The 20,579-nt window shown below is 42.0% G+C and overlaps 1 protein-coding gene and 1 long non-coding RNA gene across 4 annotated transcripts in view; one reads left to right on the forward strand and one right to left on the reverse strand.

The window, feature by feature from the left end:
- LOC308476882 (heparan-alpha-glucosaminide N-acetyltransferase-like) overlaps positions 1 to 20,579 on the reverse strand; it is a 171,042-nt gene that overhangs the window by 74,627 nt on the left and 75,836 nt on the right. The window lies entirely within an intron of this gene.
- Positions 12,356 to 20,579, forward strand: part of LOC308476988 — a 34,797-nt gene continuing 26,573 nt past the window's right edge. For both annotated transcript variants that reach the window (XR_013986316.1, XR_013986317.1), the window contains exons 1-2: positions 12,356 to 12,422; positions 12,972 to 13,018. This is a non-coding gene — a long non-coding RNA (uncharacterized lncRNA). The remainder of the gene's footprint in view (positions 12,423 to 12,971; positions 13,019 to 20,579) is intronic.

The following is a 20,579-nucleotide window of genomic DNA, read 5'->3' on the forward strand; positions in this document are numbered from 1 at the left end:
GATTCGAACCGTCGACCTTTCGATCGGCAAGTCCTAGGCGCTGAGGCTTTTACCCACAGCGCCACCCGCGTCCCAACTACTGTCTCTACATTGTGCTTTATTTTATACTTCTCTGTTTAGGGAAGCTTTTAATATTTGATGAATTATTGTATTTTAATATTTTGTTGGAAGCCGCCCAGAATGGCTGGGGAAACCCAGCCAGTATCATCATCATCATCATCTCCCTCTCGTTCAATTCCCCCTAAACTAAAATGTAGCCTTTCCTTATAAGGGAGTTGCTCCAGCCCCATGATCATTTTCTTAAGCATTTCTTAACCATTTTCTTAACTATTTTCAGCTCTCTAATACCCTTTGGAAGGGCAGCAACCAGAACTGTACACAGTGCTCCAAGAGCAATGCCACCATATATTTTTTTAATGGCTTTATGATATGATTCTTACATGATTTAAAGCATGAAACCATACTAGCAACAACCCAACACACCAAACATATTGCCTACCAATGGCAAACATAGAAAACCATTCATTTCCTCTTTTATTCATTTGTACTGACCGTATCTGTGGGTGCTTTGACACACTTTGTAATATTACTTTTCCTACATTCTAATTTTTCACATTGTTTCCTCTCTCTCTCTTGTGGGTTTTGCTTCAGCTTGCTCTGCAAACAAATTAGCACTTTTGTCTCATTTTCTAAGCCATTACATGCTTTTTATTATTCTTATTATAAAGGACTATTTTTGTGCTAGCCTGCTATCTCATATGATCCACTGCTATCAGCTGTATTTCTAGGGAGCGTGTCTTTGCTAGCCCAGAAAACATAAGAATATTTGTACCACTTATCTTTCCACGCTAATGCTCAGGTACAAGAAGTGATTTATTAACCATTCGGATACAAGTATTTCTCAGGCTAGGTAACAGAAAGAAGAGACACTGATATTTTCCTTATCTGAATCCTGAAGGAAGCAGCAATATATAGTGAGGGAAAAGTCTGCAGCAAAACTTCAAAGCTACTAGCCAGCGCCAGCACTCATAAATAAGCATTGCAAAATAAGGCTTCCATCAAAAAGATAGCCCTGGTCATCATTAATAGAACTGTTCACACGTCACACTGGACTCAGGTACAAATATTTCTCCACAAATATACAAGTGTTTGGTCAGTAATCCTAGGATCCCCAAATGAAACACACAAACATGTCCTGGTACTGCTGCCAAGTGACAAACACAGCTAGTCTAATGCTGGGGTGAAAATGGGTAGAAAGAAACACTTTTCCTTAAGTGTTATTTAAGAGTAGTCAACATTTCAGATTTTGGCATGACTGGGACTGGATCCTTAGATCTCTGAACAGACCAAAAACCTTTTTTTGAGATCTTCTTTCTCTTTTTACCATTATATCTTTTCAAGAAATCCAACACAGCTTCATTGATTTCAGGTCAGTTAAATATCTTGAAACATAATGAACAGAGAGTCAAAGAAGGCATGCTTGTCGTGGACCCTGTCTAAAAATTCGATAGAGTTATATGGTATGATCTAATTCTTAACTCTTTTGTGGGTCAATATGAATCCATGTGAAAATGCCATTAGAGACATTATTTTTAATCCCAGGAGAATGTGTTGCAATTTTCAGATTATATTGCAGGTTATTAAGCATTGCATTGGTGTGTTAAATGAACCTGTGTTTTTATAGGAACTTTTCATGGAGTATTTATAAGCTTGAGATACAGGATCAACAATTTGAGGGGGGAATGCAAGTTTGGGAGTTAAAATATGAAGTGATGAGGGAATACAATTTGGTCATATAGCATTTCAGTCCATTAATTTCATCATTATACCATAACACTTCAGAAATTCTTCAGCTCCTCTACTCATTCACACCCTGTGTCTCTTTAACATAGATTTTTCCAATTATATCCATTAGTTGTCCTAGCAACAGAGGCAGAGGTTAAGTCATTTTCGAAAAGCGGTACATCCCAAATAACGGTATTATACCAAATTCTTGCTGGTTTTTTGCCACCTTCCTTTCCATTCTGGTAGCAGCAGAGAAAGTAAACAGAGATGGCCAAATTTACAATATTTAAATCAGTCCCCTCCTCAGAGATGCACACAGTAGCTTAATTGTTGCAGGTCACTTCTGATAGAAAAGGGAAAGATTAAATTAAATACTGATATGGTTCAATGTACAGTGAACTATGAGTTCTCCAATGAGGAGAGAAAACAATTGGGTAATTTCACAATAAGGTCATAAGCAATTCAGTTGTCCCCTAATTATTCACTTTATTCTAATGTCAAGGTGTCAGTTAATGCCATGTGCCAATTAATACATTTTCAAGGTAGCCTCCGACAAAGAGGATTTTAATTGCTACCAAGTCCCAGTTTCAACTTGGAATCTCAGCTTGAAATTGTTTCAGAACTACTGATATGTTTTCTGTGAAAGTATGCAAGAGCTTATGCTTCCATATGACAAATATTTCAGACCATTTTCAGAAAGGATCAGTTGGATTTCATTTTCACCAATTAGCAAGTTGAAGGCAGAAAACGATAATGCTTGCTGTTCTCGCCTCCTTTGCTCCATCAGTGTAACTTCTGACAACAAAGGTACCCAAAGTGGTTCAGCCAGTGATTGCTGTACCTCAGATAACCGTTGTGGATTGACCCCTGTTCTGTCTCCAGCCCATCTGACTGGAAGAAGACAGAAGAGGGACCAAGGACAGGAAATCAAAGTTGATTCCCATTCCCGATTCCTTTCACAGAAGAGCAGGAAGTCACACATTTTATCTGTATCAGGGATAGAGATATCATGGGATGGCTCTGAGTGTAGGGCTATTACTGTGTTGATGATATTTTACAACATGACGAACTGAGAAGAGGATTGAATTAAAATATAAAGAAAACATCCACTAAAGAAAAGCTTTCATGCCTCAGCTAACTGCAAACGATAATCACCGGAATATTTAATGTAAGTGAAAGTGTCAAAGTATGTCCAGTTCATAAGTTACCGTACATATTACAAGCAAGGGGGTGGGGAATTAAGAGGAACTACAAAGCTTTTCTGAGTCTCAGAGCAAAACATCAACAGTATTTGCAAGCCATTTGGATATCTGAAATTTAAAAAGGGATATAATTAGGGGAATACTATACAATCTGTTCACAAAAGTAGTGTGTTTATCTATTAAATATAATGCTACTTCTGATCCTGATTATTTGCTTGACTGAATCACTTGCATTTTAGATTCTATCGACATTCAACTCAATATACAATTGCCTCATTTTATAATGGATCGAATCTGCTCATGTCTTTTTAAACTTATGGAAGAGATTATTTTTAAATTGTATATTAGCTATGCACATAGGGTGAGCTGGATCATCCCTGTTTCCTCTTCCCCCCAAGAAGTTGTCTCAATTCCATGACATTGTCTAAACTATCATAACATTTTAAACCTCTTAATTCTAAAATTTCCATTACAGCTTCATTTACACTCTTTTGAAAGGCTTGCAAGTCTCATTGAGCAGATGGAATCAGCAGCTTCTGGCTTCTGAACTGCTTGCTGCAGGAGACTGCTGGAAGCACTGAGGGAACAGTAAGGAAATACAGTCCTCTTCCTCAGACTATTGTTGCTGTTGCTGCCTCCCCAAGCTCACAGTAGCCACAGGAGAACAGTGTCCCTCAACCCTTTACTGGAAGTGTATTACTACCAAACATCAGGCATGCGAAACACAATATATTAGTGTCCAAAGAGAGCAAAGGTTTCTCTTCACCTGGGCAAGTGGCAACAATGGCAAATCTTAGCAACAAACTCACCAACAGTGCAATCAAATGGATATGGATAATATCTGAGAAGTCATCTCTCCCCCTGCATCCCTTCCTGGTCACTGAGTTCTGTGGATGAAGATCTGTTGATGGTGCCATATGTTTCTCTGGGAAAGCACTGTGGTACCAGTTCTCTGCAGGCCCAACATGGGTGTTTTTTTGGTTGAAGACTGTTATTTGCTCCCACGCCCTTCCAAATCAGTCTATTTTATTTCTGCAGTTTTAAATTCTTGTTGGTTCTCAGAATGTAGAAGTTTCCACTGTATGAAATAAATAAATGGGTACTCAGAAGTAAGTCCCATTTAATTCAATAAGACATACCCCCAATAAAGCAAGTATAAGTTTGTAGTTTAAATGGCTTTAGGCAAGCCATTCTCTCTGTCTCTGTCTCTCTCTGTCAGTCTCTCTCTCACACCTGCAAACACAAAATAACCCCTAATGTAGTGATAATTGTACCAGTCTTAATTACATCGTAGTTGTAGGGATCGTGTCTGTGAAGCTCTTTGAGTACTTAACAAATAATGCTATCTATTAAGAAAGACAGGGCCATCATATTTGAAACCATTAAAAAGTTCATAATGCATTCTGTCTTCCATTTTGCTTAGTTATTCCTGTTTCCTTAGTTATTCCTGTACTGTGTTGAGTATTTTAACCCCCGTTTATTTAACCCAATAAAAACAAAACTGACAAGAGATGAAGTTGTACAGTGCTTTTGATTAGGCACAACTTGAATTACATCTTGACACCTAGTGTGCTTGTATTGCTTGGAATATATAATATTGCAGTATTCTTGAACAACCACCCAGACACATGTGCTCTGATCAAAGAGCTGGTGTTTTACTGGCTCATAATTCACCAGAGAACATGATTTTAAAGAAGCACAAATGAAAAAGCCAATGAAATTGGCCACATCGAAGCTCCTAATGAGAAAAGCAATATGCTGCTATGAGATGAGACACAACAAACTATCAGTGCTATAAAAGGCAGGAAGGTGATGCCCTATGTACCAAAATTTACTAACATTTCAGTAGCAGAAGGATTAATAGCTCCCTGGGGAATTTTATATCATCAATGAGTCAAAGTAACAACAAAAGGCATAGTGGAGTGAATAATGCCTACTTCTTTGAATCAAGAGCACTTCTAATGGACTGTAGACATTTCCCCAAGACAAATGGGGTGTTCTAAAATTGAACTTCATCTTACACAAGCACTGTTAAATCAGTCCAATGGCACAACCTCAGGTGCTAAATATGTCAGCCAGCCATACCTCCCAGTATAGCACTAGTACAGTGGCATATGCCAATGTGACCGAACCAGCAAAACCTGGCATATGTAATATACACAGATTTACAAAACAGCAGAGTAAAGGGCAGGGGTAGACCCTTAAAGAAGAAAACACAGGGCATAAGGCAGTGAAAGTTATGCAAAAAAAAATAATATTCATTTTTGAGCATAACTTTTGAGCATGCTCACAATTTAGTTAGTTATCCAGCCAGTTATTTCAGACCTCAGACAAAGAAGATGACTTTTGTCCCATCAGCATTTCAGATTTGCCATGAAGCTAGTAAATATACTTGGTTTTCAAATTGAAATTTATCCCCAGTTTGACAAAAGGTAAGCTGGTGCAGCAAAGGATGTTTTTGATTATCTTCTATCCTGCACAAAACACTATCTTTGTTCTCCAAAAGGCAGGCACCCACCCCCTCTGTTTTCATTGTATGCCTGCTGCTCATTTCATGCAATTGCTCCTTTGGGAGGATAGGCCTGTTAATTGAAATGGGCCCCCCATGCTACAGTCAGCAGCTGGGTCTGATTGCTCTGTTCCAATAAATAACATGGCCATATTAATTCAGACAGAACAATTAACACCAGGCCAGACACTTTTGACTGTATATAGAAATTCCACGCTGAAATACTGGCTGTCATTGAAGATGAAATAAATTCAGCTAGAGCGTGATCCCTTCAAAATAATAACCTGTCCTTATTTCATACTGTCCTTTAACTCATTCACATAGGTGTCTTTTGTTGCAAATAGGCTTCATCACAATCTAAGTTGCAGCCATATCTGCTGATCATGTTGTGATTAAGAAATAATAAATTACATAATAAATTATCCACTCTTGTTCAACCATCAAACTCACAAAACCAAAAACACAAACCAAAAGTGCCTGAACTATTCATCCGAATAGACTGGGAGCTTTTGATTTGTGTTTAACTCCAATGAGTAAGTCTTAAAAGCATTTTTAATAATTAACTCTTTGGAATACAAAGTTATATCTCATTGACTTCTTATCAAGTAAAACATAGGCCAAGAAACTTTTGTTACACTAGGAAAAGAGAAGGAAGAAGTCTGTGAAAAGGGAGGTCTGAAGAACGCAATGGAACCTAGAAAAGGAGGGTTGGAAGAAAAAGTGGCGCAGATGAATGACAGAAAGGAGAAAATGCCAGAAGTTAGACTCTGATAGGGGGAGGAAAACTGGCAGAGAGAATGGTTGGAGAGTAGAGGTTCTCACACACAGCTAGAAGCTGCAGTGATGAGGAAGGCTGGAGTTCACATATTGATCTGAAACAACCAGCCAAATCTTCAGCTTCAGACCATTACGAATGATCAGCTCTATAATCACCATCTCATTACATCTCTGTTGCAGCACAATTACTTAAAATAGTCTACGTCTGGAGCCTTTCCTTGATTGGTCCTTGTTCTCTCCTTGCAGAATTATTAACCTTTTGATTGGCACACAGTGTTTCTAGAGCACAATTACGTAAGACCTAGGAACAGCGATTGCTTGGAAGGCATGTGATAGGAATACCAAATGATAACCAACTATAAATAGAATTTGGTTATCTTAAATAGAATTTGGGGGGGTTCTCTCTTAAATGACATTTTATAATGTATAGTTTTTGTACCAAGATCAACTGGACCATAATAAGGGCTTATCTCCAGTAATAAGCAGTGTGGACATGACTTTTAAGAATCTGTGCACCGGAAAGACTTGGTGCATAGAAGGAATAATCAAAGGGATAACCTGAGAGATCACAGGGACTGAGGGAAAGAAAACTGAAGCTTTTAGGGGAGCAGCACCATAATCTTAGGCATCTATATTGTGCTACACTTGCAGCAGTGAAGCCTTTGACAATGATCAGCAGACAAAAGTACAGTACAGAATGTTGCTTGCCAGGAGAACTGCTGCTTGCTCCTGCCAGGGAAAAGCCAAAATGACCAGCAAAAAAATAAAATTAAACCAGACAACAGCAACTCCATCCCACGCTACAGGGCACCTTTCAGGATTCACACAGCCTTCAGCTAATGAACACATCCCAAATGCCCAGTTGCCCATAAAATGGTCTGTATATGTAATACAATGTTTGTGGCTGCTTTTGTATGACCTCCAAAACCCTCTTTCTTCCCTCAAACACAAATATTGGGGGGAAACTGACTGGGTTGATTGCTTGTGCAGATGCACAAGTTTGCGTCAATTGAATATATATGCTCTTGACCCTGAGCAGCTGTCACGACTCTGACACAGAGGAGGAGGAACCCAGCCTGGTCAGGACTGGCTGAGATGTGCCAGAGGATTACACCTTCAAGACTCTCCAGGAAAAGGATGAAGTTTCTGTGGGATAGCTTGGACTGATAGAAATAAAAGGCCTCAGTTGAGCTCTAGACCAAGCAAATTATCTGTTTGGAGCTGTCCAGGGTCCTGCAGCTCCTTCCTGAGTGTGCCACCCTCAGACATCCATCCAGATCCTGTGGACTCCCACTTGTGTCTATATCTAGCCTGTAATGCCCACGTCTGCTCAAAATACACTTTGTATTTATTTTAGACCAAGCTCCCGAAACATGAGTGATCCACAAAAGTATAATCGGGCAGCAGCCTTAGCTCTGCTACTAAAGCTATAATATAGAAATGGGAGATATTAATGATTATATACTTCAGGGATTCAATATAAATTACATGTTTTCCTCTCATTAACAATGAGTGATTCCTATATCAATAAGCTGCAAAGCAGTTGCACAGAAAATTGTCAGACAAAAGGCCTAGCCATTCGGGATAGGAAATTACTACTTCTGCTTCATTTATAGAATTGCTCGTCTCTGTATATATGTCACTAATTGCACAGTGACCCATTTCCTGATTGCTATAAATGATGATTGTACAAGGCGTACCACAGGGCATCATTAAATTAATAGGCCTAGTTATATCACTCCAAATATTTAACCGCTCTCAAGAACTAAAGTTTAACCACAATGAGGTGCCAGTTATAACACCAGACCATTTATGTTAGTGTTTGGGCAAATGCTCTCAATTGTGCTATGACAACACACAAATGGCTTTTATGGAGACACTTTACCCAATCAACATTTAGATCCAAATCTATACATTATTCAGAATGAGGTGGTAGACTGTGATAGCAGAATCCTAGACTGTACAACTTAAAGATGCAGAAAGCAGAGGAGTTGATATTTTGCTCCCCCATATTTTGCTCCTCCCGCATAAAAAGCTCCATGATGAAGTACACTGGCAAATTGGGGAAAATGCTACAGTAAACCTCTCTCTCCCTGTGATGTGGTAGTATTTTTGACATGCAGGGATTTTGTTTCATTCCCCCCCCCCCCAAATGGGGCAATTTCACAGGGAGAGATGCACCCACTGATGTTTACATGTTTCATTATCTGGGGGTGAAAAGTGGTGAGCATCCTCTGATTTTGTCAAAGATGTATGAGTTCTTGCTTCAGATGTTACACTGGAAGCACACACACAACCATCAAACCCAATCCTCTGACTAATCTAATACATGCCTGCCTCAAAAAAAATTTTCTTTATAGCTTTTTTCATCTACCAGGACCAGAACTTTACAAAAGGAAAATTGAGTTGCCCAGGCACACCTCTACCTGAAGCTAACCTTGGTAAACTGAAAAGGGTAAGTGGTTAGAGCAGCCCCCTACATATTACATATCTAAGAAGTGCCTGTTGGATCAGGCCAATGTGCCATCTAGTCCAGCACCCTGTTCTTAAAAATTGGCCAAATGGATGCCTTTGGGAATCCTGCAAGCAGGACTTGAATACAGGAGCATTCAGGAGCAGAAGCACGTTCGATGGTGTACTCCACCGGGGGAAAGCGTATTAAAGGAAGACAGAGTTCAAGACTGAAGCTGTTGCGGAGGGAGATAACTAGAGACATTAGTTAGTTAGTTAGTTAGTTAGTTATGTGCCACCCATCTGACTGAATTGCTCCAGCCACTCTGGGTGGCTTCCAACAAATTATAAAACCACAGTAAAAGATCAAACATTAAAAACCTCCTCAGATAGTTTTTTCTTTCCTTGACATCTGACAGGAGGGCCACAGGGCAGGCGTGAAGGCCCACTGCCTGGTTCCCTATAACCTCACTTATTGCAATGAGGGACTGCCAGAAGGCCCTCTGAGCTGGACCTCAGTGTCCGGGCTGAATGATGGGGGTGGAGATGCTCCTTCAGGTATACAGGGCCAAAGCCTTTAAACTGGAGGGTTGGAATGAAAAGCTGGAAGTGCAGATAGAGCAACCTGAATATTGCCAGGTTGATGGCATGTTTGCATATGCACCCCACCATTACTTTTGCATCAGTGTTTAGGCACACAACAAAATCATTTATTTTTTTTCAGTCACAGGCAGATTCATGCATCTCCTGGTGGGACATTATATGTGAATAGTGAGTTACATTTAGCTTGGTGAATTCCACATTTTGCTGGCCTGTCTTAGCCATCACAGATCTGAGCAGCAACAGATTTCCAGGGGAGAAGAGATTTCTAAAAGTCTCAGGTTCTGATTTAGGAAGGAGTAGGCTATATTCAGTTATGGTCTTGAGTCTTTGACACTTCACTCCCAGATTAGATCACCAAATTAAAGTTTGTGTGCATATCACAGTTTGGGTAGTAGTCACAGATCTACTACAGTTGATCTTGTTTGCTTTCCTGTGATTGTCTCTTTTCTCCTGACCCTAACAAAACTTTTTCAAACTTTCTCTAGCTTGCAACAACCAAACCCATGTCAAAAAATACCACAGCCAACAGCACCATCACACTCTTGAGTTGTACTGCAAAGAAAATGCATGCTATAAATGATGGTTTAAAAGAAGTAAATAGAACCCATGAGCCACAGTTTGATGTGTAATCTACTCTGACAGGCAGTAGGCTGGCTTTGCTGGCCTATTAACCCTACCCACAGGCAAAGTGTGCCTCTTTGCCACAGCTAATTTTTCCAGTACTTCCCTGTCACTGGCGAAGTCCATTTCAAAACAGCTGAAAAGGTCAGCTGAACATCCCCTCCACTTTGAATGCACTCAGTTCACATCCTGGCATGAAAATTCACAGTAATTTGATATAGAAATCTTCTAGGCTTTCCTCCCTCCTCTCTTCCTGGCTTATTACAGCTTTCCCCCTTGTTATATTCATGTATGATACTGATTATGGATGTTGGTTTTGCTTCATTTAGAACTGCAGTTTGTGCAATCCATGTAAGAGCGAGCTTAATTCCTATCCAAAATGGCATATGGATTCACTTTAAAACGGTGTCAAGAGAGAATCTTGGGAAAGGTCTGCAGCTCTGTAACAGAGCATATTCTTCGCATGCATAAGGTTTTAGTTTCAATCCCCATCACCTCCGGTAAAAGAACTTTGGATAGCAGGCCTGGAAAGACCTATGCTTGAGACCTTGGAGAGCTCCCCTTGGAGAGCTAGGTAGGCCAACATTCTGACCCAGTGCAAGGCAGGATCATATGTTCAGCCTTGACAGATGGTCAAGGGAAAGCAGATGGGATGGAAGGAACAAGGACCGCAGATAAAGAAAATGGATAGAAACTAGTTGCAAAAAGTGATGCCTGATTGCTGCTGCTGCTGCTGCTGCTGCTGCTGCTGCAAGAAAGAGGAAGTATTTATAATAATTAGAATAATGGGAAGCATGGAACAAAACAGGACATTCATTCACTTCTGTACATGGAGAGAGAGGAAATGGTAATTCATAGCAGGCTACTGTTGTAGCGCAGTAAGGAGGCTAAGGAAGAAGCTGTTCCTAGAGCATCCCTCAATACTGTTTTCAGATCAGGCTCAATAGCACCCAACACAAGCACAAACCTACGGTAATACCAATACAGACATAGCACTAAGGTAAATTGAGTCTTTTAGACTGGCACCAAATGATTTTAAATAAATAAATAAAATAAAATAAAATAAAATACAGTGTGTATGTAGCTTATTATTTTTGTTTGATTCTATGTTACGTATTTTTATGTTTTTAATACAGGCAACCCCTGATTTGCACAGCGGTTAAATTATGCCCCTGCCATGCTCCCACTCCCAGTCTGCCCCCTTTTCTGGCCACTTCCAGATCACTGTTATGCATGTGTGTGCAGTCACACACAGAACTAATGCATGTAAATCGGTCATTACCTGTATTGTAAACTGCCCTGTGATCTTCGAGTGAAGGGTGGTATAGAAAGTGAATAAATAAATGAAGTAATATCAGTTAATCCTTCTGCAATAATGGAAAGAATGAGCTGCAGAAATACTATTTTGGACTACTGGTATTCATGATTTTATGCAGCACTATCCATTAGCCTGATGCATAAGTGTGGCCCCAAGGACTGACAGTGTAAAGTTTGATAATGAGGAGGAACAAAGGCAACAAGTTATGAATGTGAGCAAATAGTCTACTGATTTCTTTTAAGCAGTTTCTTCTACAGAAAAATGTTCATTTCCTTCCAGCACATCTCTTGGGTTTTAGCTATAAATGCTGCAATTATTCCAAGGGGGGATATGATTCAAAATTACAGCACAGCATTCGAAAAGTACTTTGGTTCTCACCTCAAAGGGCAAAATGCAACAAAGCAGTGATACAGAGCAGGCCAACCAACCTGAGATAAATGTACTTTTCCCCAGAGCTGTGAAATAAAATTAACTCTTGAAAGGGAGTTCACTAACTGTGACCCAGTGCTAACAATTTATGGGTCAAATATTTAACTCCTGCAAAATTACAACCGCTCCTCTAAAGTGAGCACTTGATCCTTTTAGGAAAATCAAAACTTCTCGCTGTGCAAACTCTAAGGATCCCATTTTAATAAAACAACTCTACCAGTTCAGAAAGTTATTTGATCCAGTGGGCGCCTCATCCCATTGTCCCTCATTTCCTTTGGAAGACAACAGGCAGGTGGAACCAGGCCAAAATATTCTGCTTCTTTGTATGGCTATAGCACCAAAAACTAATTTCCAGAATCCCTTGCCAAGTCATGAAGTAGGATTGGAGAACCTATGGTTCACCAGATGCTGGACTCAAATGCCCATCAACTCCAGCCAGCATTGCAAATAGTCAGGATGATGGGAGTTGTAATCTGGAGGGCCTCAGGTTCCCCATCCCTGTCATAAAGGATGATGGGGATTAACCCTTGGACCAGACACACTTGCATGCATCTGAGAAGTGTCACCCATCAGTCTCTATGATGTCACAAGGCCTTCTGGGACACACTGTTTCACTGACACTTTGAAACCAACTGGTCTGCTTTTTCTTGACTACTGGAAACTAGTGCAAGGTCCAGACCCTCCCCATATTATGTCCTGGAAGACTGAAAGCATTGAATTATGGCATGTGAATATGGAAAATAGAGATTGGGCAGTTATTGGCTCTTGGCTCCCTATTGTTTTCTGGACAAAATTTAAGATGCTCATGATTATCTATAAAACACTAAATGGCTTGAGTCCAGCATACCTAAAGCATCAACTCCTCCCCATTGTCCCACCACAATATATAAGACTGGCCTAGAGCATGGGTGAGGTAATCTATCAGGGACTGCATGCCGGTGGAGGCGGAGGCAAAAGTGGGCAGGGCCAGAGCTCAAATGGGTGGAGCTAACCTCTTTTCTCTTTCTGCACACCCACTTCCCCCCATTACTTCATGTAAGATCTTTTTGTTCAAAATGCCTTTAAGTGGCTAGGGAATGGGCAAGAAAATGTTTAAATCAATGCAATTTGGAGATTTTTTTTTATTAACATATTAACAGTGCCAATATTACTACTCAGTTACCCAGTGCACACTGCGCATATCATAATTCTGTGCAAATATGAGGGCAGAGGGAACCACTTCTACTCTGCACATCCTAATACAACTCTGTCTCTCTCTCTTCCTTGTTTCAGAGAGTTGATTCCTGAAGAGTTAACACACTCCAGCCATCATTCAGTCTGCTGGTGAGTGCCTCTGTTTGGTTCGGCAAATGAAATTTATTAAAACCATTACATGCACAACAATGCCACAAATACCCAGGCCAAAGTTACTGTATCTAAAACGTGCTTTCATTTAATCAGCAGACAGCGAGGAGATGTAATGAGCTGAGGCAGAACCTTGCTTTCTATGACTTCTCCGACAGTGCCTACATCCTTTAACTCAGACCACATCTACCTATTACCTAAGATTTGTTCTTGAAAAAGCAATCACTGAAGAATAATATTCCATTTAATACACCCAAGCTTTTGCTTCTTACAAGCCTGACAGGCATCACATTTTTCCTGTCTCCAGCTACTTCTCCTCAGCCATTTAAAAACAATGTGTTGTTCTATCTCCGCATCCATCTTGTCTACCCATACAATGGAGATCCTGTAGCTGAATTCCAGAAAACTTATCCTCTGCAATGGGGCTGCATTAATCCCAAGATTCATTTCCTAGACAGAAACTCTCCCCCTCTCTTTTGCAAAGATCACAGACATCAGACTAGATAACAGTAAGAGATCTGTCAAGCACGTTTCCATCAGCAGCTCTCAAAAAAGAAGAAGAAAACAATACACAAATCGCAGAGAAATCTAAACAGTCCTAAAGAAGGATGAGGAGAGTTAAGCGAGTTTTGATCTCAACAGATGGTACAACATGTCGTAATTATTATCAAGACACCTGGGGATTCGTTCATCCAAGGAAGATTAAAATTCACTGGTGTATTGGATGCAGTGGTCCAGCAGAGGGAGAGAAAAATATATAATGTACATTGTTCCGCAAAGGCTTTCACCACAACAGAATTCCAAGGTTCAGAGAAACATTTTTCAATAACCTCTAGGTAATTTCTAAAATTTTATATGTCTTAGCTTGGTCTGATAAAGTACAATTAGAAATACTCACATTCTCTTCTATGACTGGAGAAAGAAGCCACACAAACAAGGGATTTGCTGCAAACCACTGCACGTGGAAAACATTCAGTGGTTCATAAAAGAAGACAGGGAAGCCTTCTGAACATGTGAAGTTTTGTGGAAACACTGGAGCATCTGCCTGAATGTTCTCACCACTGAAATGGGCCTCATGTTTTTTGCTTCTTTCTTCATCTTAGGTAATGTGTTATATAACCTATCCTCTAGGAAAGGGTGAAATACAAACTCAAATAAAATAAGAATAGACTATTGTACAGATTATATAGTGGAAAGGACCTAACAGAAGCAGAAGACATCTAGAAGAGGTGGCAAGAATACACAGAGGAACTATACCAGAAAGAAATGGATGTCTCGTATACCCCAGGTAGTGTGGTTGCTGACCTTGAGCCAGACATCCTGGAGAGTGAAGTCAAATGGGCCTTAGAAAGCACTGCTAATAACAAGGCCAGTGGAAGTGATGATATTCCAGCTGAACTATTTAAAATTTTAAACGATGATGCTGTTAAGGTGCCACACTCAATATGCCAGCAAATTTGGAAAACTCAGCAGTGGCCAGAGGAGAAGATTAGTCTACATCCCAATCCCAAAGAAGGGCAGTGCCAAAGAATGCTCAAACTACCGCACAATTGCACTCATTTCACACGCTAGCAAGGTTATGCTTAAAATTCTACAAGGCAGGCTTAAGCAGTATGTGGACCGAAAACTCCCAGAAGTGCAAGCTGGATTTAGAAGAGGCAGAGGAACCAGAGACCGAATTGCAAACATGCACTGGATTACGGAGAAAGCTAGAGAGTTCCAGAAAGACATCTACTTCTGCTTCATTGACTATGCAAAAGCCTTTGAGTGTGTCGACCACAGCAAACTATGGCAAGTTCTTAAAGAAATGGGAGTACCTGATCACCTCATCTGTCTCTGAGAAATCTCTATGTGGGACAAGAAGCTACAGTTAGAACTGGATATGGAACAACTGATTGGTTTAAAATTGGGAAAGGAGTACGGCAAGGCTGTATATTGTATCCCTGCTTATTTAACTTATATGCAGAATTCATCATGCGAAAGGCTGGGCTGGATGAATCCCAAGCCGGAATTAAGATCACTGGAAGAAATATCAACAATCTCAGATATGCAGATGACACAACCTTGATGGCAGAAAGTGAGGAGGAATTAAAGAACCTTTTAATGAGGGTGAAAGAGGAGAGCGCAAAATATGGTCTGAAGCTCAACATCAAAAAAACGAAGATAATGGCCACTGGTCCCATCACCTCCTGGCAAATAGAAGGGGAAGAAATGGAGGCAGTGAGAGATTTTACTTTCTTGGGCTCCATGATCACTGCAGATGGTGACAGCAGTCACGAAATTAAAAGACGCCTGCTCCTTGGGAGAAAGGCGATGGCAAACCTAGACAACATTTTAAAAAGCAGAGACATCACCTTGCCAACAAAGGTCCGTATAGTAAAAGCCATGGTTTTCCCAGTAGTGATGTATGGAAGTGAGAGCTGGACCATAAAGAAGGCTGATTGCCAAAGAATTGATGCTTTTGAATTATGGTGCTGGAGGAGACTCTTGAGAGTCCCATGGACTGCAAGAAGATCAAACCTATCCATTCTTAAGGAAATCAGCCCTGAGTGCTCACTGGAAGGACAGATTGTGAAGCTGAGGCTCCAATACTTTGGCCACCTCATGAAGAAGAAGAAGAAGAGTTTGGATTTGATATCCTGCCTTTCACTCCCTTTAAGGAGTCTCAAAGCGGCTAACATTCTCCTTTCCCTTCCTCCCCCACAACAAACACTCTGTGAGGTAAGTGGGGCTGAGAGACTTCAAAGAAGTGTGACTGGCCCAAGGTCACCCAACAGCTGCATGTGGAGGAGCGGAGACTCAAACCCGGTTCCCCAGATTACGAGACTACCGCTCTTAACCACTACACCACACTGGCACTGAGAAGAGAAGACTCCCTGGAAAAGACCCTGATGTTGGGAAAGATTGAGGGCACAAGGAGAAGGGGACGACAGAGGACAAGATGGTTGGACACTGGTCTCGAAACTACAAACATGAGTTTGACCAAACTGCGGGAGGCAGTGGAAGACAGGAGTGCCTGGTGTGCTCTGGTCCATGGGGTCATGAAGAGTCGGACACGACTAAACGACTAAACAACAACAACATTGTACAGATTAAACCGAGACTGATGAAACGGGGTGTAGAGTCGTAGCAAACCTTTTCTGCTCATGTCTCCTGTGCTGCAGCCTTCTTCAACACACCCTAATTATCATTGTTTATTTACTAACTGTATTTTCACCCTACTTTAAGGCAATTGTTCCCTCCCAAAGTGGCTCACATAAAAAAAAAAAAGAGGTAACCTGCCATCAGGCTTACAAAGTAAAAAGGCAAGTGGCAGAAGGGAAGGGGAGTGGAAGGAAAGAGGCAGAGGAGGGAGATCAGTTCTTCAAGGTCAAAACAAAGTGGTCCGCTACAAGTGGGTGTTTATATTCCACTGCAGTGAGGCTGATCTTCCCTTGCTACATTCTTGCTTGAAGGACAGTTGGAGGCTCTTATTCCATTGGCATGTGGGTGGGGCCAGAGTCTCCCCCCCCCCCCCGCCTTTGCTCCTGCTTTTTCAAGGGAACTAGCAGTTGGAGCTGAACTCCTTCTTGGCTGATGGATGAGGCCTGGTTGGTCTCCCACTTGCCTTGTTGTCATTTGTGGACAGCAGGGGATATACAGCCTCCCAGTTGTCCTAGGTCGTCCTCATATTTCCTCCATTCTCAAATCAGGTATCTCAAATTACCCTAGCTGTGCAGTGATGACTTCCCTATGGCTTCACAATATGCCACTCTTGTAATATCTCTGGCTGCTCCTGCAGCCATTTTAAAGCTGGGGTCATTCCCTCCGAGACCTACTGTGGCCCATGGATTCAGCAGCAGAGTGGCAGTTGATACAAATCCGCTCCACTTCCCAGTGGGGAGGAGTTGCGGTGGATCGTGGCCACCCACTCCCCACCGGGGGCGGGGGACTTTGTCCCCCATTGCCTGGGGGATCCCGGCCACATCAGAGCCCGGCCAGCCAATCCGCTGGCTGGGGGGGCGTGGCCGGGGCTGTTTAAACTGAGGAGAGAGCCAGAGGACTTCCTCTTTGGCTCGCTTCCTCAATCACCTTCCCTATTTTGCAGGTTAGGCAATGGCCTTGCTATGGACTTCGGTTGGTCGCCTTGGTTGTCAGAGGGGCCTGGTAGGAATTTTTCCACTTGGCAAATTGGCACTGGCCATTTGGTTTTCGCCTACCTCGTAGCAATCATCACAACTTTGTTAGGGTTGCAGTTAGGCATTGTTTGACCTTGTGGGGGGGGAGGGGAGGTGTGGCCATCACCTCCCCCTCCATGCTTAAGGGTATTCTGTTAAAGGAATCCGGGGGTGTTGATCTAGTCTGAAGCCCAGCTGGGGGCTAGGGCCTTGACACGACCTCGACGGGAACACCAGGGGGAGCTTGAGTTGGTTCGCATCGACAGGGCTCACCCTACCAGTGGCTTACCCTTACTGGACTTCCTGCACAATGGGCAGGAGTCAGATATAGTCAGGTCCAATCAATGCCTAAGCCAATACCGCTCACATTCTGTAATTTCAATAACGTTGTGGCCAAAATTTGCCCAATAACATAAACCTAATATCTGTGTCCTTGTGTGAGTTATGTCAAGGCAATAAACAACTATTTTACTTTTAGAAGACAGCCCTCTTTAGGGAAGTTTTAAATGTCTAATGCTGTATTGTTTTTAATATTCAGTTGGAAGCCGCCCAGAGTGGCTGGGGAAACCCAGCCAGATGGGCGGGGTATAAATAATAAATTATTATTATTATTATTATTCCAACGAGGGGGTGGCTGCAGGGTCTCGACACGCAAGTAAGGATTGTGGGGGAGTGGGGGAGGCTTATAAACTCTTTTGATACTCCCTGTAACTCTTTTTTATTGTACTTTGAAACATACCACAAACCACCTCGAGCACAAGTTGGGAATACTAGTGAGGTCCAGTAGGTGCCTTCTGGAAGGTGGTGGCACCCTAACTCTGGAATGCCCTCTCCAAGGAGGCCCACCTGGCACCCAATCTTTTGATCTTACAGTGGGGTTTTTTCTAGAAAAAGAGGTGCCAGAACTCACCATGAACACCTGCCTTGTTCTCTTATAATAGGAATGGCACACACCTGAGAGTTGCCAGAACAAAGTTCGAGTGAGTGCCAACTGGGGGGAAAGCCCTGCTTTACAATATTTTAATGAGTTTCAGATCTTTGAGGTATTCCTTGCATTTTAAGATCTATGATATCTGAGTGCTGCTATGAGCTTCATTGTTTTGGTTTCTATTGCTGGTTTTCTGATGTCAGATTTTATACTGCAGTTATGTATTAATTATCACTTTTTATACATATTTGTCTTAATTTTTATTAGAAGCTGTCCAAAGGACTTACGTTATTGGGTGGCATATAAATGTTGTAAATTAATTAAATAAATAAATGCTTGAGATAAATACAGTGGACGCTCGGGTTGCGAACATGATCTGTGCGGGATGCGCGTTCGCAACCCACAGCGTTCGCAACCCGCGTCTGCGCACACGTGGGTTGCGATTCGGTGCTTCTGCGCATGCGCAAAGCGCGATTTAGCACTTCTGCGCATGCGTGACCGCCAAAACCCGGAAGTAACCCGTTCCGGTACTTTTGGGTTTCGGCGGTCCGCAACCTGAAAAGACGCAACCTGAAGCGGCTGTAACCCGAGGTATGACTGTAATCAAATGCACGGACTAGCAAAATTGTGTGGGGCATTGCCACCCAGCACAATCCCCTTGGTGGTGTGGGCAGCACCACTGGGCATGACAACGCAGTTCATCTACTTTATATGTTGTCGGATCATACCACCCGAAGTGAGTCACTTCAGCCACAAATCTGACACCTGCTGATTCCGCGTTTCAGTTCTCGGTGGCTGTAAAACCTGCTAACATGAAAACCTCCTTGTTTGCCCTTGTCAAAGGCAACTGGTCTGAAACTCTTAATAGGACTAATACACAAATTCTGCATACCCTTAAGAAAATTACTGGGTTGTGCCCAAAGCACTTGGCAGCTCGCCGACTGCAGTCTGTAAGCCATCAGGCATGCTACAAGCTTTGCTAAAACTCAAGTTAATAAATAGGGAAAGGGCGGAGTTTATAAACAGGAAAAGATAATCCAGCACCATTCTGTGATACTATTTCTATTTGTGCAGTGGCATCAGTATTCATAGAACTTACTGAGTAACAACAACAGAGGACAGGCCCCTGCCCTGAGCAGCTTACAATCTAAACTGTGAGAGGAGAGGGAAGCATATCAAATCACAGAGAAAGAGGAAACAGAAAGGCAAAAATAAACCGGAAATTAAGTTTGATCAGATGGATACTCAACTTTGTTTCAAGAGGAAGAGAAAGGGTGAACTGCACAGGTATTCTGGAAGGAAGTTCCAGGTACAAGTGGCAGAGCAGGACAAAATCCCATCAGGCAGCTTAGTGCTGTAGTGACGGAGGAATGAAGGTCAATGTCAAGGTGGGATATGCATTGCGGTCTCCGAGTCATGTTTTTAAAGATAATACAATTAAGAAGCCAATCCTTTCTTGTTGGATTTCACATTCACAAGGTGCACTTTGGCTACTGCTCTTTAGCTTTCACTTGTACAGACTGCTTTCTTCACTTAGCAGCTGAAGCTCACAGAGAAGAATGAACATGGACAACGAGGAGCAGTAAATGCAAAACAAATAGCCCTACATACTTCAAAGCCTCACTGTACAGATGACAGCTTGTTTTTTGTGGCTCCTGCGAGACTCATTCTTTTTCTTCCAGGACCATAACGCTATAAAGCGTCAGGTTCTCTTTCACTCTTAGGGAAGCATTATTGGTTGTTTAAACTAGGAAAGATGGCTGCATACCCGTGTTTTTGCTGGGAACCGCAAGTTTTTCATTCGGCAACTTCACAAACTATTGTGCAGGAGCTGAAGGTTGCTTGAATTTATTTCAAAGTCTTACATGGAACATATTTGGCACACATTTCCCACTAATGCATATGGCTTTTGCAAATACAATAAGTCAAAGTCTTTCACATAGTACCCTGTAATCTCTGCAGAGCAATGAATAGGTAATAAATTAGAGCAGAGGCCAAATGACCCGAATAGCACGTAACGCTCAGTGCCAGGTTGGGGGGCATGGAAGGTATTAACAATGTGAGTTCTCATATGCACCAACAATGATGCCTCCAATACCCATTTTATAAAGGAACCCCACACTCTATTTTTCCTCTCTGCTGGGCTATGGACAGACAGTGGTGCACACAGTGTTGAAAGTATCAATGCCAGCAGATCTGGAAGAGGAAGTGGGGCAGAATGCTGGAGCAGGAGAGAAAAGAGTCACAAAGCAAGGGGAGGAAATCTGGAGGCAAAAACCAACACAGGCCAGGGTCTAACCCAGGCATGGTGAACCTGTGGCTCTCTAGATGTTGCCAAACCACAGATCCCTAAACACTGGTCCTGATGGAGCTGGTGGGAGTATGAGTCCAACAGCAACAACTGGACAGCCACATGTTCTCCATCCCTGGCCTAAGCTACTGAGGACTGTGGCCA

Source organism: Podarcis pityusensis (assembly GCF_964106645.2).
Source record: "Podarcis pityusensis genome assembly, chromosome: 5".
NCBI lineage: Eukaryota > Metazoa > Chordata > Lepidosauria > Squamata > Lacertidae > Podarcis > Podarcis pityusensis.